We start from the raw sequence: 26,989 nt of genomic DNA on the forward strand, positions 1-26,989 counted from the left end.
GTGCAGACGGCACTTCCGAGCGCCAACTGTCGGTGTTGGAGCTCAGGGATAATACTGAAAACAGAGGAGCCAGAGGTGTAATTGGAGCAACTTTAAAATCTGTAGTAGTGAGAATGTGGACAGAGCAGGAGAAATTGCCGTCCGCACAGCAGGGGAACAGCTGACGTTACTGAACCCCAATAACACGGCAGCAAGTGTTGACTGTGCAGACGGCACTTCCGAGCGCCAACTGGCGGTGTTGGAGCTCAGGGATAATACTGAAAACAGAGGAGCCAGAGGTGTAATTGGAGCAACTTTAAAATCTGTAGTAGTGAGAATGTGGACAGAGCAGAAGAACTTGCTGTCCGCACAGCAGGGGAACAGCTGACGTTACTGAACCCCAATAACACGGCAGCAAGTGTTGACTGTGCAGACGGCACTTCCGAGCGCCAACTGGCGGTGTTGGAGCTCAGGGATAATACTGAAAACAGAGGAGCCAGAGGTGTAATTGGAGCAACTTTAAAATCTGTAGTAGTGAGAATGTGTACAGAGCAGGAGAAATTGCCGTCCGCACAGCAGGGGAACAGCTGACGTTACTGAACCCCAATAACACGGCAGCAAGTGTTGACTGTGCAGACGGCACTTCCGAGCGCCAACTGGCGGTGTTGGAGCTCAGGGATAATACTGAAAACAGAGGAGCCAGAGGTGTAATTGGAGCAACTTTAAAATCTGTAGTAGTGAGAATGTGGACAGAGCAGGAGAAATTGCTGTCCGCACAGCAGGGGAACAGCTGACGCTACTGAACCCCAATGACACGGCAGCAAGTGTTGACTGTGCAGACGGCACTTCCGAGCGCCAACTGGCGGTGTTGGAGCTCAGGGATAATACTGAAAACAGAGGAGCCAGAGGTGTAATTGGAGCAACTTTAAAATCTGTAGTAGTGAGAATGTGGACAGAGCAGGAGAAATTGCCGTCCGCACGGCAGGGGAACAGCTGACGTTACTGAACCCCAATAACACGGCAGCAAGTGTTAACTTTGCAGACGGCACTTCCGAGCGCCAACTGGCGGTGTTGGAGCTCAGGGATAATACTGAAAACAGAGGAGCCAGAGGTGTAATTGGAGCAACTTTAAAATCTGTAGTAGTGAGAATGTGGACAGAGCAGGAGAAATTGCTGTCCGCACAGCAGGGGAACAGCTGACGTTACTGAACCCCAATAATACGGCAGCAAGTGTTGACTTTTCAGACGGCACTTCCGAGCGCCAACTGGCGGTGTTGGAGCTCAGGGATAATACTGAAAACAGAGGAGACAGAGGTGTAATTGTAGCAACTTTAAAATCTGTAGTAGTGAGAATGTGGACAGAGCAGGAGAAATTGCCGTCCGCACAGCAGGGGAACAGCTGACGTTACTGAACCCCAATAACACGGCAGCAAGTGTTGACTGTGCAGACGGCACTTCCGAGCGCCAACTGGCGGTGTTGGAGCTCAGGGATAATACTGAAAACAGAGGAGCCAGAGGTGTAATTGGAGCAACTTTAAAATCTGAAGTAGTGACAATGTGGACAGCAGGGGAACAGCTGACGTTACTGAACCCCAATAACACGGCAGCAAGTGTTGACTGTGCAGACGGCACTTCCGAGCGCCAACTGGCGGTGTTGGAGCTCAGGGATAATACTGAAAACAGAGGAGCCAGAGGTGTAATTGGAGCAACTTTAAAATCTGTAGTAGTGAGAATGTGGACAGAGCAGGAGAAATTGCCGTCCGCACAGCAGGGGAACAGCTGACGTTACTGAACCCCAATAACACGGCAGCAAGTGTTGACTGTGCAGACGGCACTTCCGAGCGCCAACTGTCGGTGTTGGAGCTCAGGGATAATACTGAAAACAGAGGAGCCAGAGGTGTAATTGGAGCAACTTTAAAATCTGTAGTAGTGAGAATGTGGACAGAGCAGGAGAAATTGCCGTCCGCACAGCAGGGGAACAGCTGACGTTACTGAACCCCAATAACACGGCAGCAAGTGTTGACTGTGCAGACGGCACTTCCGAGCGCCAACTGGCGGTGTTGGAGCTCAGGGATAATACTGAAAACAGAGGAGCCAGAGGTGTAATTGGAGCAACTTTAAAATCTGTAGTAGTGAGAATGTGGACAGAGCAGAAGAACTTGCTGTCCGCACAGCAGGGGAACAGCTGACGTTACTGAACCCCAATAACACGGCAGCAAGTGTTGACTGTGCAGACGGCACTTCCGAGCGCCAACTGGCGGTGTTGGAGCTCAGGGATAATACTGAAAACAGAGGAGCCAGAGGTGTAATTGGAGCAACTTTAAAATCTGTAGTAGTGAGAATGTGTACAGAGCAGGAGAAATTGCCGTCCGCACAGCAGGGGAACAGCTGACGTTACTGAACCCCAATAACACGGCAGCAAGTGTTGACTGTGCAGACGGCACTTCCGAGCGCCAACTGGCGGTGTTGGAGCTCAGGGATAATACTGAAAACAGAGGAGCCAGAGGTGTAATTGGAGCAACTTTAAAATCTGTAGTAGTGAGAATGTGGACAGAGCAGGAGAAATTGCTGTCCGCACAGCAGGGGAACAGCTGACGTTACTGAACCCCAATAATACGGCAGCAAGTGTTGACTTTTCAGACGGCACTTCCGAGCGCCAACTGGCGGTGTTGGAGCTCAGGGATAATACTGAAAACAGAGGAGACAGAGGTGTAATTGGAACAACTTTAAAATCTGTAGTAGTGAGAATGTGGACAGAGCAGGAGAAATTGCCGTCCGCACAGCAGGGGAACAGGTGACGTTACTGAACCCCAATAACACGGCAGCAAGTGTTGACTGTGCAGACGGCACTTCCGAGCGCCAACTGGCGGTGTTGGAGCTCAGGGATAATACTGAAAACAGAGGAGCCAGAGGTGTAATTGGAGCAACTTTAAAATCTGAAGTAGTGAGAATGTGGACAGCAGGGGAACAGCTGACGTTACTGAACCCCAATAACACGGCAGCAAGTGTTGACTGTGCAGACGGCACTTCCGAGCGCCAACTGGCGGTGTTGGAGCTCAGGGATAATACTGAAAACAGAGGAGCCAGAGGTGTAATTGGAGCAACTTTAAAATCTGTAGTAGTGAGAATGTGGACAGAGCAGGAGAAATTGCCGTCCGCACAGCAGGGGAACAGCTGACGTTACTGAACCCCAATAACACGGCAGCAAGTGTTGACTGTGCAGACGGCACTTCCGAGCGCCAACTGGCGGTGTTGGAGCTCAGGGATAATACTGAAAACAGAGGAGCCAGAGGTGTAATTGGAGCAACTTTAAAATCTGTAGTAGTGAGAATGTGGACAGAGCAGGAGAAATTGCCGTCCGCACAGAAGGGGAACAGCTGACGTTACTGAACCCCAATAACACGGCAGCAAGTGTTGACTGTGCAGACGGCACTTCCGAGCGCCAACTGGCGGTGTTGGAGCTCAGGGATAATACTGAAAACAGAGGAGCCAGAGGTGTAATTGGAGCAACTTTAAAATCTGTAGTAGTGAGAATGTGGACAGAGCAGAAGAAATTGCCGTCCGCACAGCAGGGGAACAGCTGACGTTACTGAACCCCAATAACACGGCAGCAAGTGTTGACTGTGCAGACGGCACTTCCGAGCGCCAACTGGCGGTGTTGGAGCTCAGGGATAATACTGAAAACAGAGGAGCCAGAGGTGTAATTGGAGCAACTTTAAAATCTGTAGTAGTGAGAATGTGGACAGAGCAGGAGAAATTGCCGTCCGCACAGCAGGGGAACAGCTGACGTTATGTAGCACCCTGAGGATTCGGCTGCTACAGGGGTATTGCACCTCAACCCAGAGGTGTGATATACCACTCCCGGGTAAGGAAGGAGTGTGGAACTGAGCTCGGTAGGCTGCATGCACTACACACATCCCATTTCCGGGGAACAGACCAACGGTACTCCCACTTAGAAATGTGCAGGTACGACCGAGTCTGTTCCTGGCTGGAGTGGGAGGGGGGTGCTACATCCCAAGTGGTGTAGGGGCAGATAGGGGGAGCAGCCTGGGTAAAGATAGGAGCTCATTGGGTGCTGGTCACCTGAGCTCACACATAGAGGGTGTATATAAGGTGGGCACCAACTAAGAACAGGTCAGATGCAGAGAACAGGTCAGATGCAGAGAACAAGTCAGTTGGAGACAGCAAGACAGCTGCAGAGGAGCAAACAGCAAGCAGAGAGGAAGTCAGCCTGCAGCAAGAGAGAGACCCTGAGTGAGAGAGGAGCAGAGAAGGAGTACCCAGAGGGGAGAACAGAGAGGACCCAAGAACCCAAATTAAAGCACCGGGTGAGGAGTCGGCACAGGGTACCGGATCCCAAGCTGGTGGGGGCAGAAAACACACCCTAGCCAGAGACCGTAGACCATGGGCAGCGTTTGCCACGGTCACCCATCACATCCACCCCGAAGGCACACCACATGAAGGGTCAGGGAACCCAAGGCCAAGGGTGTCCCAACAGAAGGCCCGAGGGAGCTGGACCTAGGTGGATCACTGGTGGGGACGGCCAGAGAACGGGACAGAAGGAGAGCTCAGGGCCACGCTCCGGACTTGTTTGGGGGTTGGCTGGATCCAGGACCTGGTGGACGCAGCACGGCTCGGGTGGTCACTCGAAGCTGGAGTGATCGGTACAACATCTGCAGTAAGTAAACACCCTTAACTGCACAACCCGACTCTGTCTTCATTGCCGTCTGCACTGCACCACCACAACCCCCATCCTCTGCACCTGTCCCCCCTGAGGCTATACCCCTCCCGTTGGGGGTTATCCCACCAAGCTGCGCACCCACCATCAGCCTCAGCGGACCCTGCTGCAGCGGCGGCCACAGTGACCGCATCACAACGGGTGGCGTAGTCGACACAAAAGAACTCTTAATAACATCTGTAGGACTGCCACATAACACTGAGCTTGACGCCCTGGGCACGGGCCGGGTCACAGCCGCTCGGAGACTACAACCCCCCCATCTGATCCGGTGCCGGGTATTCCCCTCAAAAAGGAATATGTCCCAGGGGGCGCGTCAACTTTGGCGTAGTCGGCAGGATTACGTGCCCGCAACACCCGGGTACTGCGTGCCTGAAGAAAAGTGCAAGTTTACCTCAGAAAGAAGTCTCCCGCCGGTTCCGGAGGGTCCACGCCATCGGACCCCATCACAGGTCGTTTCCCGCCGATTGTCCGCCATTTCCAGCTTGTTCCCGCCATCTGCAGAGTTTCCCGCCACTGGGCGACGCTTCCCGCCAAATCCGCAGATTTCCCGCCTTGGAAGAGCAGCGGACGCCATTATGGGCGTGCCAAAGGAGGGCAGGAGGCCGCCTCCCATCGTGGGCCAGGACAGAAAATGGCGCCAAAAGTGGAAACCGCCCCCACCAACAGAGACTGTGATGCTAGAGGTGTCTGTCAGCGTGAAAGAACTGCCCCTGGAGCTGACAGTCACCGAGTTGCCCCGGGACCGCCCTCTAAGTGGGAGGAGACGAAAGAAAAGAACGAAGATGGGTGCCGCCTGGAGCAGTCTGGAGCGAGCGCACCCGGAGGCAAAAAGTCTAACGAGGAGTAGCGGAGGAGCTTACCCGGATATGGAGAGAAAGCAGAACAGCACCGGCCCGCTGGCCAGGAGTCTGCTAGAGACCGAGGAAGGAGAGCAGAGCAGCACCGGCCCGCTGGCCAGGAGCCTGCTGGAAGAAGAGCAGAGCAGCACCGACCCGTTGGTCAGGAGCCTGCTAGACACCACGACCCCACTAGGCCTAGTGGAGGTCCTAGCACAGCTCCCCCGAGACCGGGAGTGTGCACAGACTGCCCTGGAGGGCCTCGCACGGAGGATGGCCCGGGTACAGCGCGAGATATTGGCGGAATGGAGCCGGGAGATGGCCCAGCAAGCTGAGACCAGTCAACGGAGCACGCTACCCTGGAAGAGGAAACAGACCGCCTCTGAGGATGGCGCGGGAGGACCAAAGGCCGAAGACGGCGCCGAGAAGGGAGCCGAACGCATGGAGGCAGGTAAAGGGGACGCCTATACCCCAAGCCGAGAAACCGCCCACCTGCCCCAGCTCCCCGTCGCAGAGCCCGAAAGTCCCCCTGCTGTGCCCGTAGCCGCCATGTCACCGCTATGGACTAGGCCCCGACCGGAAGCCACCGCAGCGACCCCTGTGACGTCATGCGCCTCGACCCGGAGCGTGACAAAGCAGGAAACACCACCAGCCTGGTCGCAAGGCCTAGTACCCCCGGGCGCCGCATCACCAACAGCGCCCCCTACCTCCGCGGAGCCTCCGGCCTGGCCGCAAGGCCAGGTAGCCCAGGGCGCCGCCGTACTAACGGTGCCCTTCACCTTCCAGGTGCCCCAGGCCTGGCCGCAAGGCCTGGGCAACCCGGGCGCCACCACCACCGCGCCCGCGCCCGTAAAACCAAGGGTGCCACACCTGGGGGAGGACTTGTTCAGCCAGCTCACATGGCCGGACGGGCGGTCCTTCATCTGGCCCGAAGAATACCATGAGCTGGAACGGCAGCAGAAACTAAGACCCCTGGATGAACCCCTGATTCCGGCTCCGAAGCCCGTGGCACGGATCTCGCCCCCGCTAGCGGAAGCACAGTTTGAGTGGGACCCCACCGGAGAAGATCTAATGGGGTTCACTCAGGAAACCAGGGCAGCTGCAGCGGAGCGTGCTGAGTGTTGCCGACAGCAGCTCGAAGAGTTTGCGAGGGAGCGGAGAGAGAGGCGGGTCCGGGAACAACAGGCCCAAATACGGAGTGCCGAGCAGAAGAGCCGGACCAGGAGGGACCCCCGTGCAGCGCATTGTCCCCGCACCATCGGGACAGTGATCAAGTTCAACCAGCAGCATGGGTGGGGCTTCATCCGAGACAACAACACCCCCGGCGACGTCTTTGTCACGCGCAGAGACGTGGAGTCCCATCTGCCGGAGGGGCACAGAGGTCGTGACCTCTACATCGGAGACGAGGTCACCTTCACCCGGCACAAGTGTGCCAAAGGACCTTACGCCCTCCACGTACACCGCCTGACGGAGGAGGAGTTGCAGTGCGAGGAGGAGGAGCAAGAGGACCCGGACGGGTCTGAAGTTACAACCAGCTATAAGCAAAGAGCAGGAGGAAGACGCCGTTGAGTGTGGCAGAGCAGTGGATGTAAATAGTTACCCGACCGGGTACTAAAGAAACTGTTGCTACATATATATAGTCCCCGTTGGGACCAGCATGAGTGAACTTTTACCCGTTATTCCGTATCCATACCAGGCTGAGGACTGTGAGCAGCCATTCCCTTCCCTTTACCTGGCCGAGGACTGAGAGCGGCCAACTTTCCCTGTATATAGTTGCGCTTCCTAAAGCGCCCCCTACTGGTTTTATAGGAAAACCAGTTTTCCAGAGAGACTGTCGCACTTTACCCGGTCACACGTTGCACAGTGACCGGAGGAGGAGCCAGAGGCGACGAGAATGTTTTATTTGCTAATATATGTTGTTTTATATGTTTATGAAAAAAAATGTATGTTTTGGTGTTGTTTATGTCTTACAGCCCGAGGACGTGCTGTGATTTACCAGGGGGGAATGTAGCACCCTGAGGATTCGGCTGCTACAGGGGTATTGCACCTCAACCCAGAGGTGTGATATTCCACTCCCGGGTAAGGAAGGAGTCTGAAACTGAGCTCGGTAGGCTGCATGCACTACACACATCCCATTTCCGGGGAACAGACCAACGGTACTCCCACTTAGAAATGTGCAGGTACGACCGAGTCTGTTCCTGGCTGGAGTGGGAGGGGGGTGGTACATCCCAAGTGGTGTAGGGGCAGATAGGGGGAGCAGCCTGGGTAAAGATAGGAGCTCATTGGGTGCTGGTCACCTGAGCTCACACATAGAGGGTGTATATAAGGTGGGCACCAACTAAGAACAGGTCAGATGCAGAGAACAGGTCAGATGCAGAGAACAAGTCAGTTGGAGACAGCAAGACAGCTGCAGAGGAGCAGACAGCAAGCAGAGAGGAAGTCAGCCTGCAGCAAGAGAGAGACCCTGAGTGAGAGAGGAGCAGAGAAGGAGTACCCAGAGGGGAGAACAGAGAGGACCCAAGAACCCAAATTAAAGCACCGGGTGAGGAGTCGGCACAGGGTACCGGATCCCAAGCTGGTGGGGGCAGAAAACACACCCTAGCCAGAGACCGGAGACCGTGGGCAGCGTTTGCCACGGTCACCCATCACATCCACCCCGAAGGCACACCACATGAAGGGTCAGGGAACCCAAGGCCAAGGGTGTCCCAACAGAAGGCCCGAGGGAGCTGGACCTAGGTGGATCACTGGTGGGGACGGCCAGAGAACGGGACAGAAGGAGAGCTCAGGGCCACGCTCCGGACTTGTTTGGGGGTTGGCTGGATCCAGGACCTGGTGGACGCAGCACGGCTCGGGTGGTCACTCGAAGCTGGAGTGATCGGTACAACATCTGCAGTAAGTAAACACCCTTAACTGCACAACCCGACTCTGTCTTCATTGCCGTCTGCACTGCAACACCACAACCCCCATCCTCTGCACCTGTCCCCCCTGAGGCTATACCCCTCCCGTTGGGGGTTATCCCACCAAGCTGCGCACCCACCATCAGCCTCAGCGGACCCTGCTGCAGCGGCGGCCACAGTGACCGCATCACAACGGGTGGCGTAGTCGACACAAAAGAACTCTTAATAACATCTGTAGGACTGCCACATAACACTGAGCTTGACGCCCTGGGCACGGGCCGGGTCACAGCCGCTCGGAGACTACAACCCCCCCATCTGATCCGGTGCCGGGTATTCCCCTCAAAAAGGAATATGTCCCAGGGGGCGCGTCAGTTACTGAACCCCAATAACACGGCAGCAAGTGTTGACTGTGCAGACGGCACTTCCGAGCGCCAACTGGCGGTGTTGGAGCTCAGGGATAATACTGAAAACAGAGGAGCCAGAGGTGTAATTGGAGCAACTTTAAAATCTGTAGTAGTGAGAATGTGGACAGAACAGGAGAAATTGCTGTCCGCACAGCAGGGGAACAGCTGACGTTACTGAACCCCAATAACACGGCAGCAAGTGTTGACTGTGCAGACGGCACTTCCGAGCGCCAACTGGCGGTGTTGGAGCTCAGGGATAATACTTCAAACAGAGGAGCCAGAGGTGTAATTGGAGCAACTTTAAAATCTGTAGTAGTGAGAATGTGGACAGAGCAGGAGAAATTGCCGTCCGCACAGCAGGGGAACAGCTGACGCTACTGAACCCCATTAACACGGCAGCAAGTGTTGACTGTGCAGACGGCACTTCCGAGCGCCAACTGGCGGTGTTGGAGCTCAGGGATAATACTGAAAACAGAGGAGCCAGAGGTGTAATTGGAGCAACTTTAAAATCTGTAGTAGTGAGAATGTGGACAGAGCAGGAGAAATTGCTGTCCGCACAGCAGGGGAACAGCTGACGTTACTGAACCCCAATAATACGGCAGCAAGTGTTGACTTTTCAGACGGCACTTCCGAGCGCCAACTGGCGGTGTTGGAGCTCAGGGATAATACTGAAAACAGAGGAGACAGAGGTGTAATTGGAGCAACTTTAAAATCTGTAGTAGTGAGAATGTGGACAGAGCAGGAGAAATTGCCGTCCGCACAGCAGGGGAACAGCTGACGTTACTGAACCCCAATAACACGGCAGCAAGTGTTGACTGTGCAGACGGCACTTCCGAGCGCCAACTGGCGGTGTTGGAGCTCAGGGATAATACTGAAAACAGAGGAGCCAGAGGTGTAATTGGAGCAACTTTAAAATCTGAAGTAGTGAGAATGTGGACAGCAGGGGAACAGCTGAAGTTACTGAACCCCAATAATACGGCAGCAAGTGTTGACTGTGCAGACGGCACTTCCGAGCGCCAACTGGCGGTGTTGGAGCTCAGGGATAATACTGAAAACAGAGGAGCCAGAGGTGTAATTGGAGCAACTTTAAAATCTGTAGTAGTGAGAATGTGGACAGAGCAGGAGAAATTGCCGTCCGCACAGCAGGGGAACAGCTGAAGTTACTGAACCCCAATTACACGGCAGCAAGTGTTGACTGTGCAGACGGCACTTCCGAGCGCCAACTGGCGGTGTTGGAGCTCAGGGATAATACTGAAAACAGAGGAGCCAGAGGTGTAATTGGAGCAACTTTAAAATCTGTAGTAGTGAGAATGTGGACAGAGCAGGAGAAATTGCCGTCTGCACAGCAGGGGAACAGCTGACGTTACTGAACCCCAATAACACGGCAGCAAGTGTTGACTGTGCAGACGGCACTTCCGAGCGCCAACTGGCGGTGTTGGAGCTCAGGGATAATACTGAAAACAGAGGAGCCAGAGGTGTAATTGGAGCAACTTTAAAATCTGTAGTAGTGAGAATGTGGACAGAGCAGAAGAAATTGCCGTCCGCACAGCAGGGGAACAGCTGACGTTACTGAACCCCAATAACACGGCAGCAAGTGTTGACTGTGCAGACGGCACTTCCGAGCGCCAACTGGCGGTGTTGGAGCTCAGGGATAATACTGAAAACAGAGGAGCCAGAGGTGTAATTGGAGCAACTTTAAAATCTGTAGTAGTGAGAATGTGGACAGAGCAGGAGAAATTGCCGTCCGCACAGCAGGGGAACAGCTGACGTTACTGAACCCCAATAACACGGCAGCAAGTGTTGACTGTGCAGACGGCACTTCCGAGCGCCAACTGGCGGTGTTGGAGCTCAGGGATAATACTGAAAACAGAGGAGCCAGAGGTGTAATTGGAGCAACTTTAAAATCTGTAGTAGTGAGAATGTGGACAGAGCAGGAGAAATTGCCGTCCGCACAGCAGGGGAACAGCTGACGTTACTGAACCCCAATAACACGGCAGCAAGTGTTGACTGTGCAGACGGCACTTCCGAGCGCCAACTGGCGGTGTTGGAGCTCAGGGATAATACTGAAAACAGAGGAGCCAGAGGTGTAATTGGAGCAACTTTAAAATCTGTAGTAGTGAGAATGTGGACAGAGCGGGAGAAATTGCCGTCCGCACAGCAGGGGAACAGCTGACGTTACTGAACCCCAATAACACGGCAGCAAGTGTTGACTGTGCAGACGGCACTTCCGAGCGCCAACTGGCGGTGTTGGAGCTCAGGGATAATACTGAAAACAGAGGAGCCAGAGGTGTAATTGGAGCAACTTTAAAATCTGTAGTAGTGAGAATGTGGACAGAACAGGAGAAGTTGCTGTCCGCACAGCAGGGGAACAGCTGACGTTACTGAACCCCAATAACACGGCAGCAAGTGTTGACTGTGCAGACGGCACTTCCGAGCGCCAACTGGCGGTGTTGGAGCTCAGGGATAATACTGAAAACAGAGGAGCCAGAGGTGTAATTGGAGCAACTTTAAAATCTGTAGTAGTGAGAATGTGGACAGAGCAGGAGAAATTGCCGTCCGCACAGCAGGGGAACAGCTGACGCTACTGAACCCCATTAACACGGCAGCAAGTGTTGACTGTGCAGACGGCACTTCCGAGCGCCAACTGGCGGTGTTGGAGCTCAGGGATAATACTGAAAACAGAGGAGCCAGAGGTGTAATTGGAGCAACTTTAAAATCTGTAGTAGTGAGAATGTGGACAGAGCAGGAGAAATTGCCGTCCGCACGGCAGGGGAACAGCTGACGTTACTGAACCCCAATAACACGGCAGCAAGTGTTGACTGTGCAGACGGCACTTCCGAGCGCCAACTGGCGGTGTTGGAGCTCAGGGATAATACTGAAAACAGAGGAGCCAGAGGTGTAATTGGAGCAACTTTAAAATCTGTAGTAGTGAGAATGTGGACAGAGCAGGAGAAATTGCCGTCCGCACAGCAGGGGAACAGCTGACGTTACTGAACCCCAATAACACGGCAGCAAGTGTTGACTGTGCAGACGGCACTTCCGAGCGCCAACTGGCGGTGTTGGAGCTCAGGGATAATACTGAAAACAGAGGAGCCAGAGGTGTAATTGGAGCAACTTTAAAATCTGTAGTAGTGAGAATGTGGACAGAGCAGAAGAAATTGCCGTCCGCACAGCAGGGGAACAGCTGACGTTACTGAACCCCAATAACACGGCAGCAAGTGTTGACTGTGCAGACGGCACTTCCGAGCGCCAACTGGCGGTGTTGGAGCTCAGGGATAATACTGAAAACAGAGGAGCCAGAGGTGTAATTGGAGCAACTTTAAAATCTGTAGTAGTGAGAATATGGACAGAGCAGGAGAAATTGCCGTCCGCACAGCAGGGGAACAGCTGACGTTACTGAACCCCAATAACACGGCAGCAAGTGTTGACTGTGCAGACGGCACTTCCGAGCGCCAACTGGCGGTGTTGGAGCTCAGGGATAATACTGAAAACAGAGGAGCCAGAGGTGTAATTGGAGCAACTTTAAAATCTGTAGTAGTGAGAATGTGGACAGAACAGGAGAAATTGCTGTCCGCACAGCAGGGGAACAGCTGACGTTACTGAACCCCAATAACACGGCAGCAAGTGTTGACTGTGCAGACGGCACTTCCGAGCGCCAACTGGCGGTGTTGGAGCTCAGGGATAATACTGAAAACAGAGGAGCCAGAGGTGTAATTGGAGCAACTTTAAAATCTGTAGTAGTGAGAATGTGGACAGAGCAGGAGAAATTGCCGTCCGCACAGCAGGGGAACAGCTGACACTACTGAACCCCATTAACACGGCAGCAAGTGTTGACTGTGCAGACGGCACTTCCGAGCGCCAACTGGCGGTGTTGGAGCTCAGGGATAATACTGAAAACAGAGGAGCCAGAGGTGTAATTGGAGCAACTTTAAAATCTGTAGTAGTGAGAATGTGGACAGAGCAGGAGAAATTGCTGTCCGCACAGCAGGGGAACAGCTGACGTTACTGAACCCCAATAATACGGCAGCAAGTGTTGACTTTTCAGACGGCACTTCCGAGCGCCAACTGGCGGTGTTGGAGCTCAGGGATAATACTGAAAACAGAGGAGACAGAGGTGTAATTGGAGCAACTTTAAAATCTGTAGTAGTGAGAATGTGGACAGAGCAGGAGAAATTGCCGTCCGCACAGCAGGGGAACAGCTGACGTTACTGAACCCCAATAACACGGCAGCAAGTGTTGACTGTGCAGACGGCACTTCCGAGCGCCAACTGGCGGTGTTGGAGCTCAGGGATAATACTGAAAACAGAGGAGCCAGAGGTGTAATTGGAGCAACTTTAAAATCTGAAGTAGTGAGAATGTGGACAGCAGGGGAACAGCTGAAGTTACTGAACCCCAATAATACGGCAGCAAGTGTTGACTGTGCAGACGGCACTTCCGAGCGCCAACTGGCGGTGTTGGAGCTCAGGGATAATACTGAAAACAGAGGAGCCAGAGGTGTAATTGGAGCAACTTTAAAATCTGTAGTAGTGAGAATGTGGACAGAGCAGGAGAAATTGCCGTCCGCACAGCAGGGGAACAGCTGAAGTTACTGAACCCCAATTACACGGCAGCAAGTGTTGACTGTGCAGACGGCACTTCCGAGCGCCAACTGGCGGTGTTGGAGCTCAGGGATAATACTGAAAACAGAGGAGCCAGAGGTGTAATTGGAGCAACTTTAAAATCTGTAGTAGTGAGAATGTGGACAGAGCAGGAGAAATTGCCGTCTGCACAGCAGGGGAACAGCTGACGTTACTGAACCCCAATAACACGGCAGCAAGTGTTGACTGTGCAGACGGCACTTCCGAGCGCCAACTGGCGGTGTTGGAGCTCAGGGATAATACTGAAAACAGAGGAGCCAGAGGTGTAATTGGAGCAACTTTAAAATCTGTAGTAGTGAGAATGTGGACAGAGCAGAAGAAATTGCCGTCCGCACAGCAGGGGAACAGCTGACGTTACTGAACCCCAATAACACGGCAGCAAGTGTTGACTGTGCAGACGGCACTTCCGAGCGCCAACTGGCGGTGTTGGAGCTCAGGGATAATACTGAAAACAGAGGAGCCAGAGGTGTAATTGGAGCAACTTTAAAATCTGTAGTAGTGAGAATGTGGACAGAGCAGGAGAAATTGCCGTCCGCACAGCAGGGGAACAGCTGACGTTACTGAACCCCAATAACACGGCAGCAAGTGTTGACTGTGCAGACGGCACTTCCGAGCGCCAACTGGCGGTGTTGGAGCTCAGGGATAATACTGAAAACAGAGGAGCCAGAGGTGTAATTGGAGCAACTTTAAAATCTGTAGTAGTGAGAATGTGGACAGAGCAGGAGAAATTGCCGTCCGCACAGCAGGGGAACAGCTGACGTTACTGAACCCCAATAACACGGCAGCAAGTGTTGACTGTGCAGACGGCACTTCCGAGCGCCAACTGGCGGTGTTGGAGCTCAGGGATAATACTGAAAACAGAGGAGCCAGAGGTGTAATTGGAGCAACTTTAAAATCTGTAGTAGTGAGAATGTGGACAGAGCGGGAGAAATTGCCGTCCGCACAGCAGGGGAACAGCTGACGTTACTGAACCCCAATAACACGGCAGCAAGTGTTGACTGTGCAGACGGCACTTCCGAGCGCCAACTGGCGGTGTTGGAGCTCAGGGATAATACTGAAAACAGAGGAGCCAGAGGTGTAATTGGAGCAACTTTAAAATCTGTAGTAGTGAGAATGTGGACAGAACAGGAGAAGTTGCTGTCCGCACAGCAGGGGAACAGCTGACGTTACTGAACCCCAATAACACGGCAGCAAGTGTTGACTGTGCAGACGGCACTTCCGAGCGCCAACTGGCGGTGTTGGAGCTCAGGGATAATACTGAAAACAGAGGAGCCAGAGGTGTAATTGGAGCAACTTTAAAATCTGTAGTAGTGAGAATGTGGACAGAGCAGGAGAAATTGCCGTCCGCACAGCAGGGGAACAGCTGACGCTACTGAACCCCATTAACACGGCAGCAAGTGTTGACTGTGCAGACGGCACTTCCGAGCGCCAACTGGCGGTGTTGGAGCTCAGGGATAATACTGAAAACAGAGGAGCCAGAGGTGTAATTGGAGCAACTTTAAAATCTGTAGTAGTGAGAATGTGGACAGAGCAGGAGAAATTGCCGTCCGCACGGCAGGGGAACAGCTGACGTTACTGAACCCCAATAACACGGCAGCAAGTGTTGACTGTGCAGACGGCACTTCCGAGCGCCAACTGGCGGTGTTGGAGCTCAGGGATAATACTGAAAACAGAGGAGCCAGAGGTGTAATTGGAGCAACTTTAAAATCTGTAGTAGTGAGAATGTGGACAGAGCAGGAGAAATTGCCGTCCGCACAGCAGGGGAACAGCTGACGTTACTGAACCCCAATAACACGGCAGCAAGTGTTGACTGTGCAGACGGCACTTCCGAGCGCCAACTGGCGGTGTTGGAGCTCAGGGATAATACTGAAAACAGAGGAGCCAGAGGTGTAATTGGAGCAACTTTAAAATCTGTAGTAGTGAGAATGTGGACAGAGCAGAAGAAATTGCCGTCCGCACAGCAGGGGAACAGCTGACGTTACTGAACCCCAATAACACGGCAGCAAGTGTTGACTGTGCAGACGGCACTTCCGAGCGCCAACTGGCGGTGTTGGAGCTCAGGGATAATACTGAAAACAGAGGAGCCAGAGGTGTAATTGGAGCAACTTTAAAATCTGTAGTAGTGAGAATGTGGACAGAGCAGGAGAAATTGCCGTCCGCACAGCAGGGGAACAGCTGACACTACTGAACCCCATTAACACGGCAGCAAGTGTTGACTGTGCAGACGGCACTTCCGAGCGCCAACTGGCGGTGTTGGAGCTCAGGGATAATACTGAAAACAGAGGAGCCAGAGGTGTAATTGGAGCAACTTTAAAATCTGTAGTAGTGAGAATGTGGACAGAGCAGGAGAAATTGCTGTCCGCACAGCAGGGGAACAGCTGACGTTACTGAACCCCAATAATACGGCAGCAAGTGTTGACTTTTCAGACGGCACTTCCGAGCGCCAACTGGCGGTGTTGGAGCTCAGGGATAATACTGAAAACAGAGGAGACAGAGGTGTAATTGGAGCAACTTTAAAATCTGTAGTAGTGAGAATGTGGACAGAGCAGGAGAAATTGCCGTCCGCACAGCAGGGGAACAGCTGACGTTACTGAACCCCAATAACACGGCAGCAAGTGTTGACTGTGCAGACGGCACTTCCGAGCGCCAACTGGCGGTGTTGGAGCTCAGGGATAATACTGAAAACAGAGGAGCCAGAGGTGTAATTGGAGCAACTTTAAAATCTGAAGTAGTGAGAATGTGGACAGCAGGGGAACAGCTGAAGTTACTGAACCCCAATAATACGGCAGCAAGTGTTGACTGTGCAGACGGCACTTCCGAGCGCCAACTGGCGGTGTTGGAGCTCAGGGATAATACTGAAAACAGAGGAGCCAGAGGTGTAATTGGAGCAACTTTAAAATCTGTAGTAGTGAGAATGTGGACAGAGCAGGAGAAATTGCCGTCCGCACAGCAGGGGAACAGCTGAAGTTACTGAACCCCAATTACACGGCAGCAAGTGTTGACTGTGCAGACGGCACTTCCGAGCGCCAACTGGCGGTGTTGGAGCTCAGGGATAATACTGAAAACAGAGGAGCCAGAGGTGTAATTGGAGCAACTTTAAAATCTGTAGTAGTGAGAATGTGGACAGAGCAGGAGAAATTGCCGTCTGCACAGCAGGGGAACAGCTGACGTTACTGAACCCCAATAACACGGCAGCAAGTGTTGACTGTGCAGACGGCACTTCCGAGCGCCAACTGGCGGTGTTGGAGCTCAGGGATAATACTGAAAACAGAGGAGCCAGAGGTGTAATTGGAGCAACTTTAAAATCTGTAGTAGTGAGAATGTGGACAGAGCAGAAGAAATTGCCGTCCGCACAGCAGGGGAACAGCTGACGTTACTGAACCCCAATAACACGGCAGCAAGTGTTGACTGTGCAGACGGCACTTCCGAGCGCCAACTGGCGGTGTTGGAGCTCAGGGATAATACTGAAAACAGAGGAGCCAGAGGTGTAATTGGAGCAACTTTAAAATCTGTAGTAGTGAGAATGTGGACAGAGCAGGAGAAATTGCCGTCCGCACAGCAGGGGAACAGCTGACGTTACTGAACCCCAATAACACGGCAGCAAGTGTTGACTGTGCAGACGGCACTTCCGAGCGCCAACTGGCGGTGTTGGAGCTCAGGGATAATACTGAAAACAGAGGAGCCAGAGGTGTAATTGGAGCAACTTTAAAATCTGTAGTAGTGAGAATGTGGACAGAGCAGGAGAAATTGCCGTCCGCACAGCAGGGGAACAGCTGACGTTACTGAACCCCAATAACACGGCAGCAAGTGTTGACTGTGCAGACGGCACTTCCGAGCGCCAACTGGCGGTGTTGGAGCTCAGGGATAATACTGAAAACAGAGGAGCCAGAGGTGTAATTGGAGCAACTTTAAAATCTGTAGTAGTGAGAATGTGGACAGAGCGGGAGAAATTGCCGTCCGCACAGCAGGGGAACAGCTGACGTTACTGAACCCCAATAACACGGCAGCAAGTGTTGACTGTGCAGACGGCACTTCCGAGCGCCAACTGGCGGTGTTGGAGCTCAGGGATAATACTGAAAACAGAGGAGCCAGAGGTGTAATTGGAGCAACTTTAAAATCTGTAGTAGTGAGAATGTGGACAGAACAGGAGAAGTTGCTGTCCGCACAGCAGGGGAACAGCTGACGTTACTGAACCCCAATAACACGGCAGCAAGTGTTGACTGTGCAGACGGCACTTCCGAGCGCCAACTGGCGGTGTTGGAGCTCAGGGATAATACTGAAAACAGAGGAGCCAGAGGTGTAATTGGAGCAACTTTAAAATCTGTAGTAGTGAGAATGTGGACAGAGCAGGAGAAATTGCCGTCCGCACAGCAGGGGAACAGCTGACGCTACTGAACCCCATTAACACGGCAGCAAGTGTTGACTGTGCAGACGGCACTTCCGAGCGCCAACTGGCGGTGTTGGAGCTCAGGGATAATACTGAAAACAGAGGAGCCAGAGGTGTAATTGGAGCAACTTTAAAATCTGTAGTAGTGAGAATGTGGACAGAGCAGGAGAAATTGCCGTCCGCACGGCAGGGGAACAGCTGACGTTACTGAACCCCAATAACACGGCAGCAAGTGTTGACTGTGCAGACGGCACTTCCGAGCGCCAACTGGCGGTGTTGGAGCTCAGGGATAATACTGAAAACAGAGGAGCCAGAGGTGTAATTGGAGCAACTTTAAAATCTGTAGTAGTGAGAATGTGGACAGAGCAGGAGAAATTGCCGTCCGCACAGCAGGGGAACAGCTGACGTTACTGAACCCCAATAACACGGCAGCAAGTGTTGACTGTGCAGACGGCACTTCCGAGCGCCAACTGGCGGTGTTGGAGCTCAGGGATAATACTGAAAACAGAGGAGCCAGAGGTGTAATTGGAGCAACTTTAAAATCTGTAGTAGTGAGAATGTGGACAGAGCAGAAGAAATTGCCGTCCGCACAGCAGGGGAACAGCTGACGTTACTGAACCCCAATAACACGGCAGCAAGTGTTGACTGTGCAGACGGCACTTCCGAGCGCCAACTGGCGGTGTTGGAGCTCAGGGATAATACTGAAAACAGAGGAGCCAGAGGTGTAATTGGAGCAACTTTAAAATCTGTAGTAGTGAGAATGTGGACAGAGCAGGAGAAATTGCCGTCCGCACAGCAGGGGAACAGCTGACGTTACTGAACCCCAATAACACGGCAGCAAGTGTTGACTGTGCAGACGGCACTTCCGAGCGCCAACTGGCGGTGTTGGAGCTCAGGGATAATACTGAAAACAGAGGAGCCAGAGGTGTAATTGGAGCAACTTTAAAATCTGTAGTAGTGAGAATGTGGACAGAACAGGAGAAATTGCTGTCCGCACAGCAGGGGAACAGCTGACGTTACTGAACCCCAATAACACGGCAGCAAGTGTTGACTGTGCAGACGGCACTTCCGAGCGCCAACTGGCGGTGTTGGAGCTCAGGGATAATACTGAAAACAGAGGAGCCAGAGGTGTAATTGGAGCAACTTTAAAATCTGTAGTAGTGAGAATGTGGACAGAGCAGGAGAAATTGCCGTCCGCACAGCAGGGGAACAGCTGACACTACTGAACCCCATTAACACGGCAGCAAGTGTTGACTGTGCAGACGGCACTTCCGAGCGCCAACTGGCGGTGTTGGAGCTCAGGGATAATACTGAAAACAGAGGAGCCAGAGGTGTAATTGGAGCAACTTTAAAATCTGTAGTAGTGAGAATGTGGACAGAGCAGGAGAAATTGCTGTCCGCACAGCAGGGGAACAGCTGACGTTACTGAACCCCAATAATACGGCAGCAAGTGTTGACTTTTCAGACGGCACTTCCGAGCGCCAACTGGCGGTGTTGGAGCTCAGGGATAATACTGAAAACAGAGGAGACAGAGGTGTAATTGGAGCAACTTTAAAATCTGTAGTAGTGAGAATGTGGACAGAGCAGGAGAAATTGCCGTCCGCACAGCAGGGGAACAGCTGACGTTACTGAACCCCAATAACACGGCAGCAAGTGTTGACTGTGCAGACGGCACTTCCGAGCGCCAACTGGCGGTGTTGGAGCTCAGGGATAATACTGAAAACAGAGGAGCCAGAGGTGTAATTGGAGCAACTTTAAAATCTGAAGTAGTGAGAATGTGGACAGCAGGGGAACAGCTGAAGTTACTGAACCCCAATAACACGGCAGCAAGTGTTGACTGTGCAGACGGCACTTCCGAGCGCCAACTGGCGGTGTTGGAGCTCAGGGATAATACTGAAAACAGAGGAGCCAGAGGTGTAATTGGAGCAACTTTAAAATCTGTAGTAGTGAGAATGTGGACAGAGCAGGAGAAATTGCCGTCCGCACAGCAGGGGAACAGCTGACGTTACTGAACCCCAATTACACGGCAGCAAGTGTTGACTGTGCAGACGGCACTTCCGAGCGCCAACTGGCGGTGTTGGAGCTCAGGGATAATACTGAAAACAGAGGAGCCAGAGGTGTAATTGGAGCAACTTTAAAATCTGTAGTAGTGAGAATGTGGACAGAGCAGGAGAAATTGCCGTCTGCACAGCAGGGGAACAGCTGACGTTACTGAACCCCAATAACACGGCAGCAAGTGTTGACTGTGCAGACGGCACTTCCGAGCGCCAACTGGCGGTGTTGGAGCTCAGGGATAATACTGAAAACAGAGGAGCCAGAGGTGTAATTGGAGCAACTTTAAAATCTGTAGTAGTGAGAATGTGGACAGAGCAGAAGAAATTGCCGTCCGCACAGCAGGGGAACAGCTGACGTTACTGAACCCCAATAACACGGCAGCAAGTGTTGACTGTGCAGACGGCACTTCCGAGCGCCAACTGGCGGTGTTGGAGCTCAGGGATAATACTGAAAACAGAGGAGCCAGAGGTGTAATTGGAGCAACTTTAAAATCTGTAGTAGTGAGAATGTGGACAGAGCAGGAGAAATTGCCGTCCGCACAGCAGGGGAACAGCTGACGTTACTGAACCCCAATAACACGGCAGCAAGTGTTGACTGTGCAGACGGCACTTCCGAGCGCCAACTGGCGGTGTTGGAGCTCAGGGATAATACTGAAAACAGAGGAGCCAGAGGTGTAATTGGAGCAACTTTAAAATCTGTAGTAGTGAGAATGTGGACAGAGCAGGAGAAATTGCCGTCCGCACAGCAGGGGAACAGCTGACGTTACTGAACCCCAATAACACGGCAGCAAGTGTTGACTGTGCAGACGGCACTTCCGAGCGCCAACTGGCGGTGTTGGAGCTCAGGGATAATACTGAAAACAGAGGAGCCAGAGGTGTAATTGGAGCAACTTTAAAATCTGTAGTAGTGAGAATGTGGACAGAGCGGGAGAAATTGCCGTCCGCACAGCAGGGGAACAGCTGACGTTACTGAACCCCAATAACACGGCAGCAAGTGTTGACTGTGCAGACGGCACTTCCGAGCGCCAACTGGCGGTGTTGGAGCTCAGGGATAATACTGAAAACAGAGGAGCCAGAGGTGTAATTGGAGCAACTTTAAAATCTGTAGTAGTGAGAATGTGAACAGAACAGGAGAAATTGCTGTCCGCACAGCAGGGGAACAGCTGACGTTACTGAACCCCAATAACACGGCAGCAAGTGTTGACTGTGCAGACGGCACTTCCGAGCGCCAACTGGCGGTGTTGGAGCTCAGGGATAATACTGAAAACAGAGGAGCCAGAGGTGTAATTGGAGCAACTTTAAAATCTGTAGTAGTGAGAATGTGGACAGAGCAGGAGAAATTGCCGTCCGCACAGCAGGGGAACAGCTGACGCTACTGAACCCCATTAACACGGCAGCAAGTGTTGACTGTGCAGACGGCACTTCCGAGCGCCAACTGGCGGTGTTGGAGCTCAGGGATAATACTGAAAACAGAGGAGCCAGAGGTGTAATTGGAGCAACTTTAAAATCTGAAGTAGTGAGAATGTGGACAGCAGGGGAACAGCTGAAGTTACTGAACCCCAATAACACGGCAGCAAGTGTTGACTGTGCAGACGGCACTTCCGAGCGCCAACTGGCGGTGTTGGAGCTCAGGGATAATACTGAAAACAGAGGAGCCAGAGGTGTAATTGGAGCAACTTTAAAATCTGTAGTAGTGAGAATGTGGACAGAACAGGAGAAGTTGCTGTCCGCACAGCAGGGGAACAGCTGACGTTACTGAACCCCAATAACACGGCAGCAAGTGTTGACTGTGCAGACGGCACTTCCGAGCGCCAACTGGCGGTGTTGGAGCTCAGGGATAATACTGAAAACAGAGGAGCCAGAGGTGTAATTGGAGCAACTTTAAAATCTGTAGTAGTGAGAATGTGGACAGAGCAGGAGAAATTGCCGTCCGCACAGCAGGGGAACAGCTGACGCTACTGAACCCCATTAACACGGCAGCAAGTGTTGACTGTGCAGACGGCACTTCCGAGCGCCAACTGGCGGTGTTGGAGCTCAGGGATAATACTGAAAACAGAGGAGCCAGAGGTGTAATTGGAGCAACTTTAAAATCTGTAGTAGTGAGAATGTGGACAGAGCAGGAGAAATTGCCGTCCGCACGGCAGGGGAACAGCTGACGTTACTGAACCCCAATAACACGGCAGCAAGTGTTGACTGTGCAGACGGCACTTCCGAGCGCCAACTGGCGGTGTTGGAGCTCAGGGATAATACTGAAAACAGAGGAGCCAGAGGTGTAATTGGAGCAACTTTAAAATCTGTAGTAGTGAGAATGTGGACAGAGCAGGAGAAATTGCCGTCCGCACAGCAGGGGAACAGCTGACGTTACTGAACCCCAATAACACGGCAGCAAGTGTTGACTGTGCAGACGGCACTTCCGAGCGCCAACTGGCGGTGTTGGAGCTCAGGGATAATACTGAAAACAGAGGAGCCAGAGGTGTAATTGGAGCAACTTTAAAATCTGTAGTAGTGAGAATGTGGACAGAGCAGAAGAAATTGCCGTCCGCACAGCAGGGGAACAGCTGACGTTACTGAACCCCAATAACACGGCAGCAAGTGTTGACTGTGCAGACGGCACTTCCGAGCGCCAACTGGCGGTGTTGGAGCTCAGGGATAATACTGAAAACAGAGGAGCCAGAGGTGTAATTGGAGCAACTTTAAAATCTGTAGTAGTGAGAATGTGGACAGAGCAGGAGAAATTGCCGTCCGCACAGCAGGGGAACAGCTGACGTTACTGAACCCCAATAACACGGCAGCAAGTGTTGACTGTGCAGACGGCACTTCCGAGCGCCAACTGGCGGTGTTGGAGCTCAGGGATAATACTGAAAACAGAGGAGCCAGAGGTGTAATTGGAGCAACTTTAAAATCTGTAGTAGTGAGAATGTGGACAGAACAGGAGAAATTGCTGTCCGCACAGCAGGGGAACAGCTGACGTTACTGAACCCCAATAACACGGCAGCAAGTGTTGACTGTGCAGACGGCACTTCCGAGCGCCAACTGGCGGTGTTGGAGCTCAGGGATAATACTGAAAACAGAGGAGCCAGAGGTGTAATTGGAGCAACTTTAAAATCTGTAGTAGTGAGAATGTGGACAGAGCAGGAGAAATTGCCGTCCGCACAGCAGGGGAACAGCTGACACTACTGAACCCCATTAACACGGCAGCAAGTGTTGACTGTGCAGACGGCACTTCCGAGCGCCAACTGGCGGTGTTGGAGCTCAGGGATAATACTGAAAACAGAGGAGCCAGAGGTGTAATTGGAGCAACTTTAAAATCTGTAGTAGTGAGAATGTGGACAGAGCAGGAGAAATTGCTGTCCGCACAGCAGGGGAACAGCTGACGTTACTGAACCCCAATAATACGGCAGCAAGTGTTGACTTTTCAGACGGCACTTCCGAGCGCCAACTGGCGGTGTTGGAGCTCAGGGATAATACTGAAAACAGAGGAGACAGAGGTGTAATTGGAGCAACTTTAAAATCTGTAGTAGTGAGAATGTGGACAGAGCAGGAGAAATTGCCGTCCGCACAGCAGGGGAACAGCTGACGTTACTGAACCCCAATAACACGGCAGCAAGTGTTGACTGTGCAGACGGCACTTCCGAGCGCCAACTGGCGGTGTTGGAGCTCAGGGATAATACTGAAAACAGAGGAGCCAGAGGTGTAATTGGAGCAACTTTAAAATCTGAAGTAGTGAGAATGTGGACAGCAGGGGAACAGCTGAAGTTACTGAACCCCAATAACACGGCAGCAAGTGTTGACTGTGCAGACGGCACTTCCGAGCGCCAACTGGCGGTGTTGGAGCTCAGGGATAATACTGAAAACAGAGGAGCCAGAGGTGTAATTGGAGCAACTTTAAAATCTGTAGTAGTGAGAATGTGGACAGAGCAGGAGAAATTGCCGTCCGCACAGCAGGGGAACAGCTGACGTTACTGAACCCCAATTACACGGCAGCAAGTGTTGACTGTGCAGACGGCACTTCCGAGCGCCAACTGGCGGTGTTGGAGCTCAGGGATAATACTGAAAACAGAGGAGCCAGAGGTGTAATTGGAGCAACTTTAAAATCTGTAGTAGTGAGAATGTGGACAGAGCAGGAGAAATTGCCGTCTGCACAGCAGGGGAACAGCTGACGTTACTGAACCCCAATAACACGGCAGCAAGTGTTGACTGTGCAGACGGCACTTCCGAGCGCCAACTGGCGGTGTTGGAGCTCAGGGATAATACTGAAAACAGAGGAGCCAGAGGTGTAATTGGAGCAACTTTAAAATCTGTAGTAGTGAGAATGTGGACAGAGCAGAAGAAATTGCCGTCCGCACAGCAGGGGAACAGCTGACGTTACTGAACCCCAATAACACGGCAGCAAGTGTTGACTGTGCAGACGGCACTTCCGAGCGCCAACTGGCGGTGTTGGAGCTCAGGGATAATACTGAAAACAGAGGAGCCAGAGGTGTAATTGGAGCAACTTTAAAATCTGTAGTAGTGAGAATGTGGACAGAGCAGGAGAAATTGCCGTCCGCACAGCAGGGGAACAGCTGACGTTACTGAACCCCAATAACACGGCAGCAAGTGTTGACTGTGCAGACGGCACTTCCGAGCGCCAACTGGCGGTGTTGGAGCTCAGGGATAATACTGAAAACAGAGGAGCCAGAGGTGTAATTGGAGCAACTTTAAAATCTGTAGTAGTGAGAATGTGGACAGAGCAGGAGAAATTGCCGTCCGCACAGCAGGGGAACAGCTGACGTTACTGAACCCCAATAACACGGCAGCAAGTGTTGACTGTGCAGACGGCACTTCCGAGCGCCAACTGGCGGTGTTGGAGCTCAGGGATAATACTGAAAACAGAGGAGCCAGAGGTGTAATTGGAGCAACTTTAAAATCTGTAGTAGTGAGAATGTGGACAGAGCGGGAGAAATTGCCGTCCGCACAGCAGGGGAACAGCTGACGTTACTGAACCCCAATAACACGGCAGCAAGTGTTGACTGTGCAGACGGCACTTCCGAGCGCCAACTGGCGGTGTTGGAGCTCAGGGATAATACTGAAAACAGAGGAGCCAGAGGTGTAATTGGAGCAACTTTAAAATCTGTAGTAGTGAGAATGTGAACAGAACAGGAGAAATTGCTGTCCGCACAGCAGGGGAACAGCTGACGTTACTGAACCCCAATAACACGGCAGCAAGTGTTGACTGTGCAGACGGCACTTCCGAGCGCCAACTGGCGGTGTTGGAGCTCAGGGATAATACTGAAAACAGAGGAGCCAGAGGTGTAATTGGAGCAACTTTAAAATCTGTAGTAGTGAGAATGTGGACAGAGCAGGAGAAATTGCCGTCCGCACAGCAGGGGAACAGCTGACGCTACTGAACCCCATTAACACGGCAGCAAGTGTTGACTGTGCAGACGGCACTTCCGAGCGCCAACTGGCGGTGTTGGAGCTCAGGGATAATACTGAAAACAGAGGAGCCAGAGGTGTAATTGGAGCAACTTTAAAATCTGAAGTAGTGAGAATGTGGACAGCAGGGGAACAGCTGAAGTTACTGAACCCCAATAACACGGCAGCAAGTGTTGACTGTGCAGACGGCACTTCCGAGCGCCAACTGGCGGTGTTGGAGCTCAGGGATAATACTGAAAACAGAGGAGCCAGAGGTGTAATTGGAGCAACTTTAAAATCTGTAGTAGTGAGAATGTGGACAGAGCAGGAGAAATTGCCGTCCGCACAGCAGGGGAACAGCTGACGTTACTGAACCCCAATTACACGGCAGCAAGTGTTGACTGTGCAGACGGCACTTCCGAGCGCCAACTGGCGGTGTTGGAGCTCAGGGATAATACTGAAAACAGAGGAGCCAGAGGTGTAATTGGAGCAACTTTAAAATCTGTAGTAGTGAGAATGTGGACAGAGCAGGAGAAATTGCCGTCTGCACAGCAGGGGAACAGCTGACGTTACTGAACCCCAATAACACGGCAGCAAGTGTTGACTGTGCAGACGGCACTTCCGAGCGCCAACTGGCGGTGTTGGAGCTCAGGGATAATACTGAAAACAGAGGAGCCAGAGGTGTAATTGGAGCAACTTTAAAATCTGTAGTAGTGAGAATGTGAACAGAGCAGACGAAATTGCCGTCCGCACAGCAGGGGAACAGCTGACGTTACTGAACCCCAATAACACGGCAGCAAGTGTTGACTGTGCAGACGGCACTTCCGAGCGCCAACTGGCGGTGTTGGAGCTCAGGGATAATACTGAAAACAGAGGAGCCAGAGGTGTAATTGGAGCAACTTTAAAATCTGTAGTAGTGAGAATGTGGACAGAGCAGGAGAAATTGCCGTCCGCACAGCAGGGGAACAGCTGACGTTACTGAACCCCAATAACACGGCAGCAAGTGTTGACTGTGCAGACGGCACTTCCGAGCGCCAACTGGCGGTGTTGGAGCTCAGGGATAATACTGAAAACAGAGGAGCCAGAGGTGTAATTGGAGCAACTTTAAAATCTGTAGTAGTGAGGATGTGGACAGAGCAGGAGAAATTGCCGTCCGCACAGCAGGGGAACAGCTGACGTTACTGAACCCCAATAACACGGCAGCAAGTGTTGACTGTGCAGACGGCACTTCCGAGCGCCAACTGGCGGTGTTGGAGCTCAGGGATAATACTGAAAACAGAGGAGCCAGAGGTGTAATTGGAGCAACTTTAAAATCTGTAGTAGTGAGAATGTGGACAGAGCGGGAGAAATTGCCGTCCGCACAGCAGGGGAACAGCTGACGTTACTGAACCCCAATAACACGGCAGCAAGTGTTGACTGTGCAGACGGCACTTCCGAGCGCCAACTGGCGGTGTTGGAGCTCAGGGATAATACTGAAAACAGAGGAGCCAGAGGTGTAATTGGAGCAACTTTAAAATCTGTAGTAGTGAGAATGTGGACAGAACAGGAGAAATTGCTGTCCGCACAGCAGGGGAACAGCTGACGTTACTGAACCCCAATAACACGGCAGCAAGTGTTGACTGTGCAGACGGCACTTCCGAGCGCCAACTGGCGGTGTTGGAGC

Source organism: Phyllobates terribilis, unplaced genomic scaffold, assembly GCF_046119375.1.
Source record: "Phyllobates terribilis strain yellow unplaced genomic scaffold, ASM4611937v1 Scaffold_2__4_contigs__length_985480577, whole genome shotgun sequence".
Classification (NCBI taxonomy): Eukaryota; Metazoa; Chordata; class Amphibia; order Anura; family Dendrobatidae; genus Phyllobates; species Phyllobates terribilis.